This window comes from Hemicordylus capensis, chromosome 3 (genome assembly GCF_027244095.1).
Source record: "Hemicordylus capensis ecotype Gifberg chromosome 3, rHemCap1.1.pri, whole genome shotgun sequence".
NCBI lineage: Eukaryota > Metazoa > Chordata > Lepidosauria > Squamata > Cordylidae > Hemicordylus > Hemicordylus capensis.
This window is the reverse complement of record NC_069659.1, coordinates 44,246,633-44,268,823: the sequence shown is the minus strand read 5'-3', so window position 1 is coordinate 44,268,823 and position 22,191 is coordinate 44,246,633. Positions and strand designations below refer to the sequence as shown.

The 22,191-nt window shown below is 45.6% G+C and overlaps 2 long non-coding RNA genes across 2 annotated transcripts in view; one reads left to right on the top strand and one right to left on the bottom strand.

The window, feature by feature from the left end:
* LOC128349022 (uncharacterized) overlaps positions 1–3,518 on the bottom strand; it is a 30,007-nt gene extending 26,489 nt beyond the window's left edge. Inside the window, exon 1 of the long non-coding RNA XR_008318500.1 lies at positions 3,448–3,518. This is a non-coding gene — a long non-coding RNA (uncharacterized LOC128349022). The remainder of the gene's footprint in view (positions 1–3,447) is intronic.
* LOC128349021 (uncharacterized) overlaps positions 1–21,518 on the top strand; it is an 81,813-nt gene extending 60,295 nt beyond the window's left edge. The window contains exon 3 of the long non-coding RNA XR_008318499.1: positions 21,328–21,518. This is a non-coding gene — a long non-coding RNA (uncharacterized LOC128349021). The remainder of the gene's footprint in view (positions 1–21,327) is intronic.
* The last annotated feature ends 673 nt before the right edge of the window (positions 21,519–22,191 follow it).

Sequence of the window (22,191 nt, the reverse complement as noted above, 5' to 3'; positions counted from 1 at the left end):
CCACTATTTTTAGACACAGGAAACAACAATATTGTTCAATTGCAAAGTTTATGGCAATATTACATGTTGCTATTTCAGTGAATATTAAAATTAATAATACATTAGCCAGGCACAATATTTTACTTTGCTGTCATCTCCTCTCAGCTATCTTCCATTTATCTACTTGACTGCATATTTCTTTCTCCCCTCCCCTCCTGTATTTTTTCCACAGCATCTGTCTCTTTCCTCCCACCACACTGCATACAGCGATGGGGAAGATGGGAAGAAGAGCTGCTGACAATGCTGTATCTGATGGCATCTCCTTCTCCCTTTCCAGCCCTTCCCATTGGCCAATGGGCTTTCTTCCAAATGCCCATACATCATTGTGTCATTGCAGAAATCTTTGGGGGAAAGTCTGTTGGTCAATGTAGAGAATAGGAGAAGGAGAAGCTACTGTGCGAGTCCTAATCCTGTCCTTGCCATTGGCCAGTGGAAGTGCTCCAAAGGCCCCACAATGATGCAAGGGCCACCTCTGGGGGATGCTCCCACTGCAGATGGGAGTGCCAGAAAAAGGCAGCGGTGGTATGTGTCTTTCACACCACTGCTGCCACCACACCATAAGCCCAATATGGAAGACAAGTTGTCTGTACCTTTAAGATATGCATGGGAGAGGGAATTTCAGCAGGTGCAGCTTGTCAGGCAGAGGGAAGAAAAGCTCCACCTGCTAAAACTCCTTCTTTTGTGCATGTCTTAAAGGTACAGGAGACCTGTCCACTTTATGACATGGCAGTCCTAAGAAGGTGGCTATTGGATTCTAGGGATTTGATAAGTGGGCATGGACCCCCGAGCTGGTGTTTGATCATGTCCGCCTGTGATGCCAGCCCTGCCCATGCTTCTAATCATGTGCTAAAAGGTTTTGAAGGGATGCATGGACTTAGAAGTTCACTATTGGTGCATTTATGAAGAAACATTGTCTTTTGACTGCTCTGTGGTTTGTTATGCAAAATTTTCCATGAGTCTACTCTTTAAAAAATTTCTGATGCATCTGAAACTACTCACTATTGCATGTGAATTTTCATAGCCCAGGCTATTAATTGCCTAAGTTTGAAAATACAAGTGGCACCCTTCTTACAGGGGGGAAAAACCCAACAAATTAAATACCACATTTGATTGATTAAGTGCCCTCAAGTCAGTGTCGACTCTTAGCGACCACATAGATAGATTCTCTCCAGGATGATCTGTCTTCAACTTGGCCTTTAAGGTCTCTCAGTTCATTCATTGCTGTCATAATCAAGTCCATCCACCTTGCTGCTGGTCGTCCTCTTCTTCTCTTTCCCTCAACTTTCCCCAGCATTATAGACTTCTCAAGGGAGCTGGGTTTTCACATAATGTATCCCAAGTTTGAGCCTGGTCATTTGTACCTCAAGTGAAAATTCTGGATTGATTTGTTCTATGATCCATTTGTTTGTTTTCCTGGCTGTCCATGGTATCCTCCAAAATCTTCTCCAGCACCAATGTTCAAAAGTGTCAATGATTTTTCTATCTTGGTTCTTCAAAGTCTAGCTTTTGCATCCATAGAGTGTCATGTGGAAAACCATTGTCAGAATGATTCTAATCTTTGTAGGTATAGACATGGCATGGCATCTAAATATCCTTTCCAAGGCCTTCATTGCAACCCTACCAAATGCTAGTATGCAGTGTATTTCTTGACTGCTGGATCCTTTACTGCTGATGGTCGATCCTAGAAGACAGAAGCTATCCACCACTTCAATATCTTCATCATCAATTCTGAGGCTGGTTGCTGTACCCGTTACCATTAGTTTAGTCTTCCTTACATTTAATTGTAGTCCCATTTTTTCACTGTGCTCCTTGACTTTCATTACTAGAACATGTAGATCATCTGCATTCTCAGCTATCAGAGTGGTGTCATCAGCGTAGCACAGGTTATTGATGTTTCTTCACCAACTTTAAAACCACGCTCATCATCATCCAATTCAGCTTCTCTCATTATATGTTCAGCAAATGTTGAATAAATACGGAGAAAGTATACAGCGTTGCCTTACTCCTTTGCCAATCTGGAACTAGTCTGTTTCACCATGTTCTGTCTGGACTGTGGTTTCCTGTCCTGTGTATAGGTTTCTCATGAGAACAATGAGATTTTCTGGGACGCCCATTTTCCTAAGGATATCCCTCAACTTTACATGGTCGACGCAATTGAAGGCTTTTCTGTAGTCAATAAACCATAGATTGACTTTTTCTGGCTTTCTGGTTTTCTGAGTTATCCAGCTTGCATCAGAAAGATGTCTCTTGTTCCTCGTACTTTTCTGATACCAGCTTGAACATTCGGCATTTCCCGTTCCACATAGGGCTCTAATCTGCATTGGATGATCCTGAGCATTATTTTTCTGGCATGTGAAATTAAGGATATTGTGCGATGCTTTGCACAATCTGTTCAGTCTCCTTTCTTTGGTATGGGTATGTAGACTGACCTCTTCCAATCTGTTAGCCACGATGTCATTCTCCAAATTTGCTGGCATAATTTGGTTAGAGCCTTGTCTGATTCTTCTTCTGTTGCGTGCCATATTTCTGTAGCTATTCCATCAATTCCTGTAGCCTTCTGACAGGGGCGTAGCAAGGTTGGAGTGGGCCCAGAGACGAGATTTTAAAATGCCCCCCCCCCTCAAAGTCCAGGGCCTCTGCACACCCCAGACCCCCAAGGATTTAAGTCTGATATTCCAAAATAAGTATGCTGCCTGGAAATACATTTCACTGAATACACACACGCACATGTCACAATATATAGTGATATACATTGAGTACTATACATTTGTATTACTTTTAATGCCTAGAACACACTAGAAAGATGAATGATTAAAATGGCCCCCTCGCTGCAGATTAGCAAAGGAGACTTTCAACCATGCAGGGTGAGCCTATGTTTGTTTTCTCAGAATTCTGAACAAATTCAGTCAAGTTTGATTCCAGGAGGTTTTTCACAGGAGGCTTTTAAAGCCCTTTAACACACATCTCCTCTGGAATAGAGGTGCTGCATTCACATGTTGGCCAGATTTACCCTGAAGTCCCTGCAAGTTATTGGGGAGCAGTTCACACACAAGAAAAATAAAATAAAATAAAAGCACAACACATGCTTCACAGTTCTCACTCAGACCTTCTGGGTTGCAAAACAACTTGAACATAAGTGCATTTATAAATGAATGAATGAATGAATAAAATAAATATAATACTGTTTCTTCCAGCAGTTTTTGTAATTTTCTGCCATGAAACAAGCCACTTATAGGACTTTTTAGATAGTTTTTTTTAAGCCAGCAAATTTTCCAAGCTGTTTAAAAATAAATATTTCTCAGTCCCTCCCCCCCTCCCCCCATATCAAAGCCCTATGGCAAGCAGATGCCTATATATCCAGGCCGGGGGGGGGGGGAAGGTAACCACAAAAAGGAGTTCACACTCTACCTGGCAAATGCTGGGCTGGGCAGGGCAGCAAGGGGTCTTCTGCTGCAGAGAACAGTGGTGGCCACTCAGGCTGCCTCCTCCTTCCTGGCTGGCTTGGGCCCTACTGGAGTTCAGGCTTCACAGAGGCCTACACGGAGGCCTCCGTGGAAGCCCCGCCCACCCGCCGATCAGCTGAGAGGCGGGAGAAAAGGAGCTCTTTGCAGCTTGTCGGCTGCCTCGATTGCCGGCCAGGAGAACAAGCTGGAGAGATGGTGAACAGGGCAAGTGGCTGAGGGGCCTTGGGGCTGGGCAGGGGGCAATGGGGAGTCATGTGAGGTGCCTCTGGGGGCCCCTCCAGGCAGTGGGGCCCCCAGACAACTGTCTCCCCTTGCCTGATCGTTGTTATGCACCTGCCTTCTGACTTGGTAATGACCAGAGTGCTGATCTAACTTCATCTTCCCGTACTAGAGGTTCTTGCAAGTAGGGAATATCTTCTAGAGTATCTTGGATGTTGATGTTCCTGCTGTACAGATTTTCAGTATACTCCTTCCATCTCTGTTTGATCTTCTCTGAATCAGTTACTATCTGTCCTTTGGCATCCCTTAACATACCAATTTGAGGTTGGAACCTCCCTCTGAATTCAGAGATCTTTTGGAAAACTTGCCTTGTTTTTCCATGTCTATTTCCACTCTCAAGGTCTTTACAGATGTCATTGTAGAATTGTTCCTTGTCTCTTCTAACAGCTTTCTGAGATTCCCTATTAAGTTCCTTCCTGAGGTCTTGACTTTGGCTCCTTGACTTTGGCTTCTCTCCTCTTCTGGGCAATTTCTACCATCTTTTCTGACATCCATTTTCCTTTCTTCTGTTTCTTGGTCTTTGGCAGTCTCTTTTCACATTAATCCTTAACAACTCCTTTGATTTCATTCCACAGTTCCTCTAGTTCCCTATAAATGAGGTTCAGAACTTCAAAGAGGTTCCTGATGTTCTCCTTGAAAATATTGGGAACATCCTCAAGATAATATAGTGGAAGCTGGATAGCTTTGTTTTTCTGCTTTAGCTTGACTTGGAATTTGCACATGAGCAGTTGGTGATCTCTTCCATAGTCGGCTCCCAGCCGCGTCTTTGCTGTTATAACTTTGCTGTTATAACTGTTATAACTTTGCTGTTATAACAACTTTGCTGTTATAACTTCTACTTAATTGCACCAATATTGTAATCAATTTGATTTCTGTGTACTCCATCTGGTGATGTCCATGTGTATAGGTGCCACTTTGGTTGTTTGAAGAATGTATTAGCAATGAAGAGATCATTGGCTTGGCAGAAACTAATAAGTCATTCTCCTGCTTTGTTTGTGTTTCCTAGGCCATACAGGCCAGCTGTGTTTTCCTCCTTACCTTTTCCAACTTTGGCATTCCAGTCTCCAACCACCGGCACCACATCTTGCTTGCATGTTCTGTCAATTGCAGACTGAACTTGAGCATAAAACCCATCAACTTCCTCTTCTTCTGCATCAGTTGTTGGGCCAAAGAATTGAAGAACTGTCGTATTAAAGGGTTGTCCATGAAATCTAATTGATATTAGTTCTGGTCACTGACCTCATTGTACCCAAGTACTGTCATTGCTATATCCTTCCAAACTATGAAAGCAAAACCGTTCCTCCTTTGGTATTCGTGTCCCAAGTAGTAAACAATATGATTTTCTGACTGAAAGTGTCCCATTCCAGTCCATTTTAATTCACTGATGCCCAAGATGTCAATCTGTAGTTGATTCATTTCATTTTTCACTGTGTTGAGTTTTCTCATATTCATGCTTCTTACCATTGTAATTCTGTCTTTGCAGCTTTGGATTTTCTTTTCCTGCACGGCAACATCAGCTGCTATACATCCAAAAGGCTTTAGTCTAACCACATCATAAACACCATAAACACCATCAGTACTCTGAGAGATCCTCAGGTATTCCCCAGTAGCATGTCGAGTACCATATGGCACTACATCACCAATCATTCCATTTTGTCTATCCATGTGATTTACTTGGTAAAGTACAGGAGTGGATTACCATTGCCTTCTCCTGTGCAGTATGAAATGATGCCTTTGTCATTGTCACTGAAGTGATTGTCCACCTCCATCACGTTCCTGTATTGCTGCTGCCCAATATAATTGCCTCCTTGCCTTAGCTGGGCAGCTGGGATCACCTTTGCGCTTTGGGTGACCCTACTGGGAGTATACCTCCAGGAGTAGTTTGCTCATCCCTCCCAGGAACACCCCCCACACACACTGCCACGATGAGGCAGCATGGCAGGACTTGGTGGGGGAAATATCGCATTTACCTGAATCTAAGACTAGCCTTTTCCCAAGTTTTTTGGACAGCGGAGTCTGAGAGCAGACTCATTTTGCTTCAAGGTAGGATTTCCTCAGCTTGCCCAAGTTGTAGGCTGTGCCCAAATAGTCTCTAAAGAATATTCGGTTGGTATCTCTACCAGTCCCTAAATAATGAAAACAAAAACTGGAGGTGGCCTACAGGTTTTGTACTAAGAAGAAGGAAGATGAGCCTCTAGCAAAAGAAAATTAAAAATGAACTCTTCTGTGGAAGTTGCTGCGAGGCATACTGCTCCATCTTTATCCTACATAAATCACACCCAAGAGGTATAAAACAAATTATGAGATATAGCATTACGGCAGTTTGATTCATTTGTATCAATAGCAAAAAAAAAAAAAGCCTCAGATGCACAATCCCTGGGGTCTTCATACCACAGTGCCTTCTAATTCATTAAAGCTAGGAATAATGTCAGCCTCACTAACTCACTTGCACAGTAGACATTTAAGACACTCCAAGGCATTTCTTAATGTTTAATAATATATGTGTGAGACTGGAGACTCTCCACTTGATAGCTTACTCATCCTCACCAGACTTTTCAAGTCGCTAGTTAGTGACGTACATGGATTTGTCTTTAACTCTTTTAAAGAAATGGACACCTTCACCTAGAATATGAGTCATCCCCCAAACTGTAAACTGACAATAAGTACAGAGGTATTTTTGTTCTCAGTATGTGCTTATGACAGGGAGAACTTGATTAGGTTATAGTTGTGGGAAGGCAATTCATTTTAGCCCAATGTGTTGGAAATGCTGTAGGAACTGAGGAGATTATTATCATAGCAGATGGAGTGTCTATTAGAAGAAATTAGGTTAATTGGTGAAAGATTGTTGGGTTCTCCTATATCTCTACCTTATTACTTCACACTTGCATGAATAAAATGATTCAATATGGCTACAAAGAATTTATGGCTTGTGCAATTATGATCACTAGGGTACAATATGCTAAATATTGCAGGCTCCCTAAGATCACATCAGTAAAAGACAATGTGGAGTTATGCTTCAATGGCTAAATTAACAAATTACGTGAGAGTTAAAGAAAGCAGAGAAAAGTGGAACAATTTATAAGGAACTGGTTACCCTTTATTGACTTCCGTAAAGTTAATCATTTCTTATTTAGGCACAGTTGTTAATGATGACACACACACACACACACACACACACTAATGACAATGGGTACAGCAACCAGCCTCAGAGTTGACAATGAAGACATTGAAGTGGTGGATAGCTTCTGCCTTTTAGGATCGACATTCAACTGTAAAGTATCCAGCAGTCAAGAAATACGCTGCAGACTAGCACTTGGCAGGGTTGCAATGAAGGCCTTGGAAAGGAAATTTAGATGCCGTGAAGTGTCTACACCTACAAAGATTAGAATTGATCAGGCTATGGTTTTCCCCATGACACTTTATGGATGTGAAAGTTGGACCTTGAAGAAGCCAGATAGAAAAAGTATTGATGCTTTTGAACTTTGGGGCTGGAGAAGACTTTGGAGGATACCATGGACAGCCAGGAAAACAAAGAAATGGATCATAGAACAAATCAATCCAGAATTTTCACTTGAGGCACAAATGACCAGGCTTAATCTATCAGACTTCAGACACATGCGAAAACCCAGCTCCCTTGAGAAGTCTATAATGCTGGGGAAAGTTGAGGGACAACCAGCAGCAAGGTGGATGTACTCAATTACGACAGCAATGAATGCACCACTGAGAGACCTTAAAGGCCAGAGAGAATCTATCTATGTGGTTGCATTATACTTGCATTATAAGTATGCAAGCTGCTAGCGGAGGGAGGCCAGCAGTGGCCCGTATCCGGCTGCTGTTGCAGTCCCCCTCGCCCCGCCCCCTACGTCTGACATCAGACATGGGTGGTTAGCCACATCCCCACATCAGGTGATCTAGTTCCCTAATGGGACCACATGGCTCCTTCCGTGAGTTATACTGGAGCCAGTGCTGCATTCACAGCACTGGCCATTTAACTCCTGAACAGGGCCGTGCAGCCCTGATCAGGAGCTAAACCACCCCCCTGTGTCTGATGTCAGATGCGGGGGTGGTGGTGGGGCCACGAGGTGTGGCCCCTGAGGGGTGGCGGCCTGAACCCAGTCACCCAATGGTGGCTACGCCCCTCATGCAAGCATCAATAAAATAGTTATGGGAAAGCATCATCATAATAAAGTGTGAGTAGTTTTTTAATTTGAGCTTTTTAATTCAATTATTTTTAGCCGTTGCAGCACATCAAAAGTAATATGTGATTTGATCTTCAAACAAGGTGCAGACAAAGATGAGTGAAGTTTAACTCTACACAGTTGACCTTGGTACGGAGGAGGAGTCAAATGGAGGAGAAAAACCGCTTCCATCCTTCTAGAATTTCACTCTGTTTAAGTAGGATGACGCAGGAGCTGGAGTGAATAGGCCAAAGTGTTTCAACAAAAGTGTCAGATTATCATCTGTTTAGTAGTACAAATTAATTTAACTCCACTGGTTTTAAAATTTGAATGAATTTTACTACCCAAAATCTAAACATTAAGTATTAAAAACAATCTGTTTTAGCTGTTGGACTTGAAGATTCAATGGTATTTAATCATACATTACTTTTTAAATGTATGTTTTATACCTCATATTAAAAATATAATAAAAATCTCTGCACTAGAACTGGACATTACTTCACAGCCCTAATGTAAAATTTATGAGGGTAGGAGAGACAGAATTATACAGCTATAGCTCCATAAAATTTAATGCACTAAGGAAAATAAGCCTTCAGTGTAGTCAAGCAGAGCACTTGAGCTGTTGGTGTGTCCATCTGCTGACTACAATCTCCTACTTTCACTTAGGTCCTTGAGTCAGAAATTCCTCCTCTGCAGTTATGGGCCATATAAGTTGTCATCATAAGCCACACTAAAGTTGCTAGAGCCTGTCCAGCCCTTTCTGAGAGCTAGGGTGGGTGTGTGGGTTCCAACAAGCTAGGCAAACCGTACTCTGTGCCACCCCTGGGTGGGTCCCTAGACATTTGCTTCACCACCACCACCACCACACAAAGGCTATGAGCACAGAAGTGGTCTTGGAGATCAGAAGTGGTCCCTTCTGAGGTTCCCAGACCCTCGGTAGCAGACCAACAATACTGGTTCCCGATGCTGGCCCTGCAGCTAGCTTTCCCTCACTGCTAGTCCAAAGCCCTTAAAATGGGAGTTGGTAGGCTTTCGGGCACTTTAGAAAGGCAGATAGGCCCTGATTATGATCAGTTGGAGTTGGACATGCCATCCTCTTTTCACAGTGTTGGAATTCTGCTCAGAAGGGCTGCAGCAGCAAGAGGACCAGAATAATAGCACTTCCAGACTAACAGCACTGACAAACTGGGATGGGGCCACAGCTCAATGGTAGAGCATCGGCTTTGCATGCAGAAGGTCTCAGGTTCAATCCCTGTCATCTCCAAGGGAAGAGAGCTGGTCTTGTGGTAGCAAACATGACTTGTCCCCTTAGCTAAGCAGGGTCCGCCCTGGTTGCATATGAAAGGGAGTCTAGAATTGTGAGCACTCTAAGATATTCCCCTTAGGGAGCCACTCTGGGTGGAGCACCTAGGTTCCAAGTTCCTTCCCTGGCATCTCCAAGATAGGGCTGAGAGAGATTCCTGCCTGCAACCTGACACCGCTGCCAATCTATGTAGACAGTACTGAACTAGATGGACCTATGGTTTGACTCAGTATATGGCAATTTCCTATGTTCCTAAGTGGGGCTGGGAAAGACTCCTGCCTGTAACCTTGGACAGCCACTGCCAATCTGTGTAGATAATACTGAGCTAGATGGACCAATGCTCTGACTCAGTATAAGGCAGCTTCCCATATTTCTATGTACCAGAGAAGGTATGTTCCTAAGAGACATAAATCCTTTTCTCTTTAAAAAAAAAAAAAAAAGAGGAGTGTGAGTCTTCAACCAATGTTGATAATACTGCTGGAGCTATTCTGAAGTTTTAAAAATTAACCACAGCAACAGCAAACCACAGCAAAAAATAACCACCATATTCTTAAATTAGAGTTTGCTCCCTCCTGCTTGCAACGTAATCTTGAATATATTCAAGAATATATTGTTCAAAACTCACTGAAGTCCCATTGCCACCCTCCTTCCAAGGTCCAAAATGGCACCTCTGCCTATCTTTCCTGATGCTTCCATATGGACAAAACAGCACATGGGGAGATCTAGGTTAAAACAGCAACAACACCACTTGCTGATCTCCTAACATACGGTACTGCATTTGTGAATCAGCTGAATGCACCTGAGAAATAAAGGACAGCTCTCTATTAGCTCTCCTGCCCTCATTTTTCTCCATATATTCATGTGTCAAGAGGCAAAATTGAAGTCCACCGAAGGTGACATTATCAATGCAATTTAGCAACTATAATTTATTCCTATTCCTCCTTGCATACCTTTAAAAGCCCAGATCAATTGTCTGCCCCACTATGCAGTCTAAGCTCTGTCATCAACATTCATTTGGGGCTTTTTTATTTCACAGAGTAATAGCAACCCGACATATTACAAACCTTGACAGTTAAGTAATTTCAGCCCAGGGCCGGTGTTGAGAGGTGCTGAATTGGATGCACTGATCCTGGAAATGTCCTTTGCAATCTGCATGTCAAGGTTACTGCATGGCTGCATCAATAGTACAATGAAGAGGGCACAGAAATTCAGCTTCTCTGGGTTATAATCTCATCTATCTTGCCTGCAAATTACACAGAGATGGATGAATGGGCCACCCAGCACTGAATTGGGATGTATGTTAACGGCATATTGTAGGCTGGCTACATTTCACTCCCATTCTTCTTTTCCCCCCATCACTGTTTGATTTAAGCACAGAGAAGAATTGCTTTTCCTCCCATTAAAGGTTCTGCAATATTTCACAGGAACCAAATATTGACACTCTCAAGCACCACATTTGTTTTCGAAGAGCTTCATTTTTATACAGATCTGCTAAACATAGGCCTTTGCCCTGCACACTTTGTTTTGAAATGCTGCAGCTGTTCACAAAACCTCCAGTGTGACTCACCCTTGCTCTGTTTCTGGGTGGTGGTTTGTTGGTTTGTTAAGCACAATGTTAAAGCAATTTTTAAGTGCACCTGAAACACACCTGATGAAGTAGGTTTTAGCAGGGGCGGAGCCACCATTGGGCCAATGGGTTCAAAGAACCCGGGCTGTGCCCAATCAGGGGCCGCACCTCGCAGCCCCAACACACCCCCCCCACGTCTGACATCAAATGCGGGGGTGTTGGTTTAACTCCCGAGCGGGGGCCGTGCAGCCCCTTTGCGAGATAAACTAAGGCTGGCGCTGCGTTCACAGTGCAGCCAGGAGCAGCTCAACCCTGCTAAACTGCTCCTGGTTGCGCTGTGAACGCAGTGCCAGCCTAAGTAGATCCTGATGCGTCCATGCGGCTCCTTCGGGAGTTGAACTCCAACTCCCGAACCGAGCCTCAAGGCTCGGATCAGGAGCCAGACCACGCCCCCAACATCTGACATCAGATGCAGGGGGCGAGGTCAGCGGTGCTTCAGCCGCGGCCGCACACAGGCCGCCGGCAGTCAGGCTCCACGCCTGGGTTTTGGCCTATGAAAGCAAGCTTGTGCCACAGTACTTTCGTTGGTCTGAAAGATGCTACTTTTGTCATAATGCATTGAAATCCATATATTTAAGTACACTTTACTGTAAAGTTTGGTTGGCATTTACAGGAATGCAGGAGAGGCCTTCTGTATAGCAGTACGTAAGGACATTTTGTGAGCATCCACTCTTTGGAACTCCCTGGCCCAAGAGATCAGGGATATGGCCCCCTCCTGGATGTCCTCCCACTGCTTTGTGGACTCCCCCTGCCCCATCTTTGGCCCAACCATTATCTGACTCTTGTGCTTTGTTTTTATTTTTCTGTGGTTGTTTTGATAGCTTATTGGCTGTTGTGGTTTCCTTCCAGTTGTTTATGAATTGTTTTCATTCTGTTGTTAGCTACCCTGGGTGGTCCAGTTTCTGGACCGGCAGACAGTTTTTATCTAAATAACCCTGTAGAGCAGGGGTTCTAAATAAACCAGAGCATCTGGGTGCTCAGATGTTGTTGGACTACAACTCCCACCATCCCTAGCCACAATGGCTGAAGCCTGAGGATGACAGGAGTGGTAGTCCAACAATATCTAGGGACTCAAGTCTGAGAATCCTTGCTCTATTGGATTGCCATCTTTATGTGAAAACAAAACCAGTGATGCACCAGGTGTTTATTTTTTAATTCTTTCTCCAAGGAGCACAGGGCAGCATGCATGACCACCCTCCTCATGACTGAACAATAGCCCTGAGAAGAAGGTGAGGTTAAGGGACAGGAAGGTCATTCACATAACCACAATATCTGGTGGCTAGTGGGTAAGGCAGGATTATATCTACCTTCTCCCACACGACCTCAGTGATCCTCTTGCCACGCCACTTGGCCGCACCAACAATTGCCACTGTGGCAAACGTGGCAGGGTTCTGGAGGCTGGAGAAATGTATCCTGGTCTCCAGAAATCCTAGAATACACTGCACAAGGTGCATTGGGGGCTTCCCCCACAAGCCGGGCGATCTAGGCACCAGGCTCTGTGGCTGCTTGGGCTGCAGGCAGCCTGAGCAAACACACACAGGGCGCAGCCACCATTGGGCAACTGGGTTCAAAGAACCCGGGCCGCCACCCCTCAGGCACTGTGCCTTGCAGCCCTGAAACACCCCTCAAGTGTGGCCCTGTTCGGGAGTTAAATGGTCAGCACTGCATTTGCAGCGTGACCATGAGTGGCTCTCCCTGCTTTAAAGGCAGGGAAAGCAGCTTCTGGCCGCACTACAAATGCAGTGCTGACCTTGATCTAGTGCTGACCTTGATCTAGCTACCGTATGGGGCCATGGGGCCCAGTTCAGGAGTTAGATGCAGGGATTTGCAGGGATAGCCACTTAAGGCAGGGATAGCCACTCCTGGCCGCGCTGCAGACGCAGCGCTGGCCTGGATCTAACTCCTGAATGGGGCTGCACATCTGATGTCAGACATAGGGGGAGGGGTGGGCGGGACCACTGTGGTGGCCGGACACGGGCCGCTGCTGGCCTGGGTCCGCTACTGAACACACAGCTGGGGTCCCAGGTAGAAGGACAAGATCATGCCCTTCTACCTATGTTATAGCCCAGGGGGAAAACCTGAGCTACCTGGTGGGGCAGTGCCGGGATCAGGCTTGATTCCAGAGTTCCACATGAGCAGCCCTACCCAGGTAGGGCTGTTTGTGTGAACAGCTTCACTGACTGATCCAAGATCACTCAGTGAGCTTCGTGTCTTGAAGAGGATTTGAACCCAGGTTATTCTGTCTTAGTCCTCTACTCTAACCACTATACCATTCTGGATCTCTTCCAGGCTCTCATGTGTTATGGAGCTGGGAGAGCCACAGCTTCAAACATAGCTTTTCCACTGCGTCATGTGTGAACTGGCCCAATCCAACAATTAAATCTGAGTAGACAGATTTAAACCAGTTTTAAGTCAATGGTCTGGCTCCATAGAACCACAGAGCTTGTTCCAAGTTCCGAAGGGACATTTCTCAAATAGCAGCTCTGCTATCACCACTGTCACTGCATAGCATAGGAAACTGCCTTATCAGTCAGACCATTGGTCCATCGAGCTCAGTATTAAATAGCTCTACACAGACTGGCAGCAGCTTCTCCAAGGTTATAGGCTCTCTATTGGAGATGCCAGGGAGGGAACTTGGAACATTCTACATGCAAGCATGCAGATGTTCTTCCCAGGGTGCCCCCCATTTTATCAGTTGCAGTTTGTGACTCCTGAGGATGTGAACAAGCTGCTTGCAGTGGTGTGTCCTACCACTTGTTTTCTTGATCCTTGCCCAACATGGTTTATACTTTCTAGCAAGGAGATTATTAGAGAGGGTCTGGTTGAGATAATAAATGCTTCTCTGAGGGAAGGCAGGACACCCGTTAGACCTCTTTTAAAGAACCCTACATTAGATCCCTCAGAGTTAGGCAATAATAGGCCCATCTCCAACATCCCATGGTTGGCCATGGTGATTGAGAGGGTGGTGGCCTCTGAGCTCCAGGCAGTCTTGGATGAAACAGATTATTTAGAACAGGCATCCCCAAACTGCGGCCCTCCAGATGTTGCTGAACTACAACTCCCAGTATCCCTAGACACAGTTTTTTGTGGCTGGGTGGAAGTTGTAGTTCAGCAACATCTGGAGGGCCGCAGTTTGGGGATGCCTGATCTAGACCCATTTCAAACTGGCAGGTTATGGGGTGGAGACTGCCTTGGTCGGCCTGATGGATGATCTCCAATTAGGAATTGACAGAGAGAGTGTAACTGTTGGTCTTTTTCAATTTCTCGGTGGCTTTCATTACCATCAACCATGGTATCCTTCTGGACCATCTGGGGAGATGAGTCTAGGAGTCACTGCTTTACAGTGGTTCACTCATGCCTCTCTGGCAACACAGAGGGTGTTGCTTGGAGACTGCTGTTCTACAAAGTGAGAGCTTTTAGATGGTGTTCCTCAGGGCTCCATTTTGTCTTCAATGCTTTTTAACATCTACATGAAACCATTGGGAGAGTTCATCAGGGGATTTGGTGCAGGGTGCTATTAGTAAGCTGATGACTCCCAATTCTATTTTTCCATATCATCTTCATCAGATAATGGCATAACTTCCCTAAATGCCTGCCTGGAGGCAGTAATAGGCTGGATGAGGGATAACAAATTGAGGCTGAAGTCAAACAAGATGGAGGTGTTCATTGTTGGAAGCTGCAGTTTGGAAATGGGATAGATCTACTGGTTCTAGATGGGGTTACACTTCCCCAGAAGGAACATGTTCACAGTTTGGGAGTACTTCTGGACCCAACCCTCTCTCTGATCTCTCAGGTGGAGGCGGTTGCCAGGAGTGCTTTTTATCAGCTTCGGCTGATACAGCAGCTGCTTTCCTGGAAAAGTGTGACCTTAAGCCAGTAGTGCACATGCTGGTCACCTTCAGGCTTGACTACTGCAATGCACTCTATGTGGGGCTGCCTTTGTATGCAGTCCGGAAACTGCAATTGCTGCAGAATGCTGCCACCAGGTTGGTCTCCAGGTTGTCCTGACGAAACCATATCATTCCTGTTTTGAAAGAATTATACTGACTGCCAATAGGTTTACAGGCAAAATAAAGTGCTGGTTATCACCTATAAAGCCCTTAACAGTTTGGGCCCAAGGTATTCTTCATTATGAGCCTTACTGCCTTTTATGATAATCAGGGGAGGTTCATCTGAGGGTGTGCCACTGGCACATCTAGTGGCACATCTAGTGACACATCTCAAAGGCGAGCCTTCTCTGTAGTTGCCCCGGAGCTGTGGAACTCACTTCCTGCTGAGATTAGAGCTGCTCCATCTCTGATGGCTTTTAGGAAACAACTGAAGACACATCTCTTCCGCCAAGCCTTTTAGCTGAAGTTTTTAGTTGATGTCTTAAGTTGAATTTGTTGTTTTAACTGTTAACTGTATATGTTTTAATTGTCTTTTTTTGTGTGTGTGGTTATTGAAAACCACCTAGATACTTTGGTTGTGGGTGGTATCTATCTCTATATACTGTATAATTCTCTAAGACATACCTGTTGCTAATCCCATGCATGGCAGCTCTCGCGAGAGTTCACAAGCGAGGGGAGTGGGGAGAGGAAAGCAATGGCGGCGAGGAACATAAGGCCAACAGGCAGGCCAGCGAACGGGCAGGCAGGTGGGTAGTTTGGCAGGGAGAGAAAGCAGCAGCAGCGGCAGCCAGGAGGGGGAGAGAAAGCAAAAGTGGCAGTGACGAGGGTTGCGGGAGAAAGCAATGGCAGCCGGGGGAGGAGAAAATGGAGTGCAGCTGGAAAAAGCGGCTGGCCAGAGAGAGAAAACATTGGGGGGGGGAGAGGGAAGAGGTGGTGGTAGGGCTGAGAACGAGGGGCTGAGAACGAGGGAGAACTAGAGGTGCAGATGCTCTGTGCCTGGGCCAGCTAGTATAAATATATTAGATCAATAAAATAATAAAAATAAATACATCCCCTAAGGGGGATATCTTACAGTGCTCACACATGTAGTCTCTCATTCAAATACAAACCAGGGCAGACCCTGCTTAGCAAAGGGGACAATTCATGCTTGCTACCACAAGAGAAGCTCTCCTCTCTTTAAACTGAAGGGACTTTCAAAAATTGGTGTGTGATATGGCATTGGGGTCAACTGTTCAAAGAAGGAGAAACAAAGTACAAAATTTGACTGGGCTAATACAGTCAAATTTTTATCAGCCTAAGCAGCTCTTTGGACCATAGCCCTATTCTCTTCTCTTCTGTTCTACACCTGTACAATCTGTGTACAGTGTACACAGGTACAGATCTGCATGCAGGTACAGTTATTCATATGTTATGTTGAAAAAGGTACAGCAGTATTCCCATCTGTATCCTGTATTTCAGGGTGCCTGTACCCAGGTTCCTTTTGAAACAAATGCATGTGTTGTTCACAAAAACATGGACATGTGTGCAGACATCTGACTGCAGGTGCACCATAAGGTCTAAATAAAATTGTTGTGAGACTGGATTGGAAGCTACCAGTTGAACATTAGCAGTTAAATATTTGTGGGTTTTCCAATGTATTGTTTCCAGGCCTTCAGAACTGCCTTCCTCTGAACATTTGATTAAATACTGCAAGCTTTGAAATTAAAATATAATCTTCCTACTTATTAAAATGAATTCCTTAGGGGAGAAGAGAGATTTTAATTGTGTAGAAATTAGACCATTACAATGTACATCCCATGCATTTCTACAGTAACCAGGGTTAATAATTAGAGGGAGTTTTGTTTTTGTTTTTTTAAAGCAAGCTTCAGTTAAACCTCTCTTAATGGAAATGTGTGCCACTTTGATGTGCCATTTTGGTATTTCCAACCAGTTTGGTGTTTTTTCAAGAAATGATCAAGCAGTAAAAACAGAATTCACCTCTTGGCATCTCTTGTATTCAGCAATGAATACAGTACATTAAGGGATTGATTTTAAAATGGGATTGGTGGGATTCATGGAGGATAGGACTATCAGTGGCTACTAGCCTGGATAGCTGTATATTTCTATCAGGATCAGAAGGGGAATGCCCCTGAACACTAAGTGCTAGGCAGCACCAACAAGAAGGGACATTGTCCCCTTTCCCCCCACTTTCAGGTTTCCCAGATTCACCTGATTGTCTACTGCATGAAGCAGGATGCTGGATTAGTTGGGTCTTTGGCCTGATCCAGCAGGACCTTTCTTATGTTCTTATCAGGCCAGTGCAATGTAATGACTAGAGTGCTGGATTAGGAGACCGGGGAGTTCCAAGTTCAGATTCTCATACAACTCACCTGGTGATCCAGGGCCAGTCACTTAAGTTGTGCATAAAACCATGAACTGGGAGGGGAGGGATGAACCTACCTTCCCCCAGATGATCAGGATGTTCCTCTTCGATGCTCAAATGTGTGCCTACATGATGCTGCTCCCTGCACCATGGATCTCTGGAGATCAGGACTCATTTTCCCGGCCTCTGGGAATCCCACAATGGACTGCAGGATGGCATGGTGGGTTGGGGGAATCCCCCAAGAGTCAGATGCTCTAGGCACTTGACTCTGTGTGCACTCAGGCTGCATGCAGCCCGAGTGCACACACAACCCTGGTTAAAGGCCAGGGTGAAAGGTCAGGCTACCCACGAGGGCAGCGCTGGGATTGGGTTGTATCCTGGCACTTCACATGAACAACCCAACTCAGGCTAGGCTGTCCTAGCCTGGGTTGGGCTGCTTGTGAGAACAACCTTTGGCCCAGTTCAAATGTAATGCGGATGGACCCACTGTTCTGCACCCCTCCTCTTGCTGTCCTGTCCACATTCAGATGACAGGGAGAGCTGCCTCTCTGCAGTCAGTGAGATTGCAGAGAGGCAGGGGCGCTGTCTGTGCAGACTTCCTTCTTGACAGAATGACAGCCCACACAGCCAATCGGGCCAGAGTGGGGGAGGAACTTCCTCCCTCAACTCTGGTTCTGTGGGACCCAAACTACAGTGCCAGGGTTCAGCTGTAATGCTGGCACCGCAAAACCAGAGGTAAGGGTGGCATTAAGAAGGTTCAGAGTGGAGTTTGGTGAGGGAAACCGCAGGTCCCTTTTTGCCCTTAACTCCAGTTTGCCGAATTCGGACATGCAGCTTTGGAAACTGGAGATGAAGGGTCCTCTGGCTTCCTATTTCTTCTGAATTTAGCCTTTATGTCTCTAGCCTGATTACTACTACTACTACTACTACTACTACAAATATTTATATACTGCTCTTCAATCAAAGCTCTTCAATCAAAGCGGTTTACATAGATATACTCACATAGGGCTCACAATCTAAAAAGCAACATAAGATAGACACCAACAGCAGCCACTGGAGGGATGCTGTGTTGGGGCTGGATAGGGCCAGTTGCTCTCCCCCTGCGAATAAAGAGAATCACCACTTTAAAAAAGGTGCCTCTTTGCTCTTTGAAGCAGGGGTTCACTAGCCTTACTTCACTAGCCTGTTTTAAGCAATGGGGGTGGAGAAAAGAGCATGTACTTTCCGCTATACTTCTTGAGCTCCTTGAAGGAAGGATAGAATAAAATATAAAGTCATTACAACTACCCTGGAGGTGACTTAACCTTGGCCCATACACTTTCCTAAACTAAAACATGGTTCTGCTGCTTTTTCATATTAATGCTTTTCTCAAATCATTGCTTTAAATCCATATGTATCATGTGCACAAATCATTACCATAGACAACACCCATTTATTTCAAGGGGATGTTCACAACAGGTATTCCCAGGGGGCCAGTATAAATAGAAAAGACACTGAATACCTATATTTGCTAATCGTTTAAATTTGCCAGCCTATTAAGTATGCATACACACAGCCGACTTTAAATGAAGTTCTCAGCCTGCAAATAGCCATGGGTTAGCCTATATGTATGCTCAATATAACCATTACATTGCACTGAATGTACACTAATCATATCCAAGTGGGTATTTAATGAATGGCAGATTTATATTGAAATATGAGCCTGCAGGATCACATGCCAGCTAGTTACTCAGCTTATACATGACCAGAGGATTTCCCTCCCCTACCAAATGAATTTTCTGCCCCTGTAGCTTGTTAGTATAGACCACTACAGTCCACAGGGAAGGACTAGAACCAACAGGTTGCAATGACGAGGAAACAGATTTAGGCTAGATTTTAGGAGGGATTTCCTAACTATAAGCACTGTTTGGCAGTGGAACAGTCTGCCTTGTGCAGTGGTGGGCTCTTCTTCACTGGAGGTTTTCAGGACAGCCATCAGTCAGGGATGCCATCGTAGATTCCTGTACGGAGCAGGGGGTTGGCCTGGATGACCTCCAGGATGCCTTCCAACACTAATGCTCTGTGAATCTATGCTTCTATGATGTTTCTATGTTTATCATGTCAAGTTTGTTCCTGAGGCATCCCAGATCAGACACCACAAACAGAGTTTCAAACTGTCTCACATCACCTCAGATCACACACGATACTTTTCCAAGGAATCGTTCACAAATTCACACATTCAGTCATCAATCCTGAGTACACTGATGGGAAATCACGTACCCTATCAATGATTTGTAGCCAGCAGCCTACATGATGTGGAAAATTTCGGTGTTTAGGTCATTTTAATTCCAGTGGGACTACTTTGGGTAATTTTCCTCATCATGTTAGTCAATAATTTTATTGGTTAATTTAAATCACCAAGTGAAAGTCCTACAGCCATCTACTACCTCTCCCCATCCCATGAGTTTCTTGGCCCAAAGTCACTCAGACTCCACCAAAAGCACAAAATCCCTCAGTTCTTATTCTATGTAATTCTTCCCACTGCCAAACTGACTGTTCACAGAAGTTGAATAGTTTACCAGAGGGCTTCTTTCCTAACAGCTACACACCATTCTGTCAGGATGCCGCATTACCTGGCTGCTTGCATGGCCCTGTGGAGTCCCGTGGGTAGTGTGGTGTCCCTCCTGTTGGGGCTTCTGTCTTCCACCAATGCTCCCAAAGGGAGCAGGGATGAGATGGTTCCAGGCCAGTCAGGTGCTGGTGGGGTTGAGCAGGCAAGGCAGGAAGAGCTGCAGCGAACAGCTCCAGTGGGGCCGCCATGTTGGGAGGAGGCGGGACTTAGAGTAGGCATTAAGCCAGGGGTGGGGAACCTTGGCCCTCCAGCTGTTTTTGAACTACAACTCCCACCATCCCCAGCCTGGGGATGGTGGGAGTTGTTGTTCAAAAACAGCTGGAGGGCCAAGGTTCCCCCACCCCTGCTTTAAACCCTGTCAGCACTGTACTAGTCATGCAGGGATCCTCAATGTTGGACCCCCAGATGTTCTTGGACTTCAACTCCCATAATCCCCAGGCCCAGTGGCCTTTGGCTGGAGATTACTGAAGTCCAAGAACATCTGGGGGCCCAACGTTGAGGATCCATGTCTAGTGCATTTAAAGTCAAGGCAGCTGATGATGAGGGCTGTTCTTGAGCATGGGAGTCAGAGTTTCCCTGGAGAGTGAACCATCTGAATGTAGTGAACCAAGAGGGGGATTAAGGTGATGAAGTAATTTCCTTCCTTAGCCTACTCTGAAGCTGACCTTGGCTGTTCTCACCCTGGGATTCTGGAGTCAAAAAGGGCCAGGAACACACCTCTCCCCCCTTGGAGCACAGCACATTCACGAACATTTTGTGAAATCACAGGAGTCGAGGGAATGGTTAAGGGAAAGAGCGCCCAGGGAAGAGACAGGCCGTTCTCGAATGATTTCAACGGTGCATATTTCAGTGCTGAGCCTCAAAGGTCCAGCAAACTCATACTCTCAATAACTAATAAGGTGACTTTCCATGCTCTTGCATTGCTTCCTTTCATTTTAATGGGGGATTGTGCAGGAGAATTTACCAGTAGACTGTGCCTTACTTCAGCTTCAGTTTGCAGATGTAAAATAAGAATTAAGAGAAATAAAATCACCATGCCTTGGCAGGTAATAGTGGCTGGCCTACTGGGCAATGTTTCATGTGTGTGTTATAAAGCAACATGCATAGAGTTGCAGAAGTGTGCCCTTCCACAAATGAAAAAAATTGTGCAAATGTAGTTGTGTGATAGTATAGCCATTATACTTTCCAATGGCCATACTATCACACAAGTATGTTTGGGCAATTTTTGCATTTGTACATTAGTAATGTTACATTAAGCCACCTAATGGCGCAACTGGGAAATGCTTGACTAACAAGCAGAAGGTTGCCAGTTCAAATCCCCTTTGGTACTATATTGGGCAGCAGCAATATAGGAAGATGCTGAAAGGCATCATCTCATACTGCATGGGAGGAGGCAATGGTAAACCCCTTCTGTATTCTACCAAAAGAAAACCACAGGGCTCTGTGGGCACCAGGAGCTGAAATCAACTTTATACACTTTACCTTTACCTTTAATGTTACATTACTAAATGCCCAGAATGTTGCATAGTATGTCATCCAGCATCTTCTATCTTCTATATACTGTTTTCTCCAAGATGTGCTGGAAAAAATGTGTGGCGGAAATCTCGCGAGACTTCACGAGCAGGACAGTAAATAGCAATGGCAGCCAGTGGAGCCGTGCTGGTGAGCGGAGGCAGCTGGCAGGCGGAGGCATACCGGCAGGCAGAGGAGGCCGGCCGGCGGAGGAGCCCGGTGGGAGGAGGTGCCTGGCCAGCGGAGCCAAGCCGGCGGGAGCTGGCAGCTGGCCAGCAGAGCCACGCCAGCCGACTGGAGGAGGAGGCAGGCGAGTTGGAGAAAACGGGCCAGTGGGAGGAGACAGCCGGCCGGCAGAGCTGAGCTGATGGGAGGAGGAACTGGCCGGGGGCAGCTGACAGGTGGGCAAGGGGGAGAAAACGGCTAGGCCCAACTAGGGGTGCAGATGCTCTGCACCCGGGCCCACTAGTATTTATTGTTTTCTGTGCTTGAAGAGAGTTCTAAGCATCTCAAAACCTTTCTTCCAGTGCCTTCAGTCAAGGTATCACCACAGATGCTATGCTTCATTTGTTCCATTTCAACAGAAGACAGAGCTGTTGCTGGAATAAATAAGATGCAACTTACAAAACCCACCACAGAAGGGCTGCTCTAACATGATAGCAAAGACCAGGAGGAATCAGAAGAGCTCAAGTTGTTTGCCGATATTAACTGCATGAGAAGATAAGCAACAGGGGTGGAACTATCATTGGGTGACCATGTACAGTGACCATGCACAGCGAACATAGGCCACCCAATGAGGCCGCCGCTGGGGCTGCACATCACCTGCCTCTGAAGTGATCCACCCCACTTCCCTCCCTCACTGGTGCCTGCAACAAGCCAGTAAGCATGGGGCCAGGGCTGGGGGTGCTGTCTGCCTCTCTCCCTCC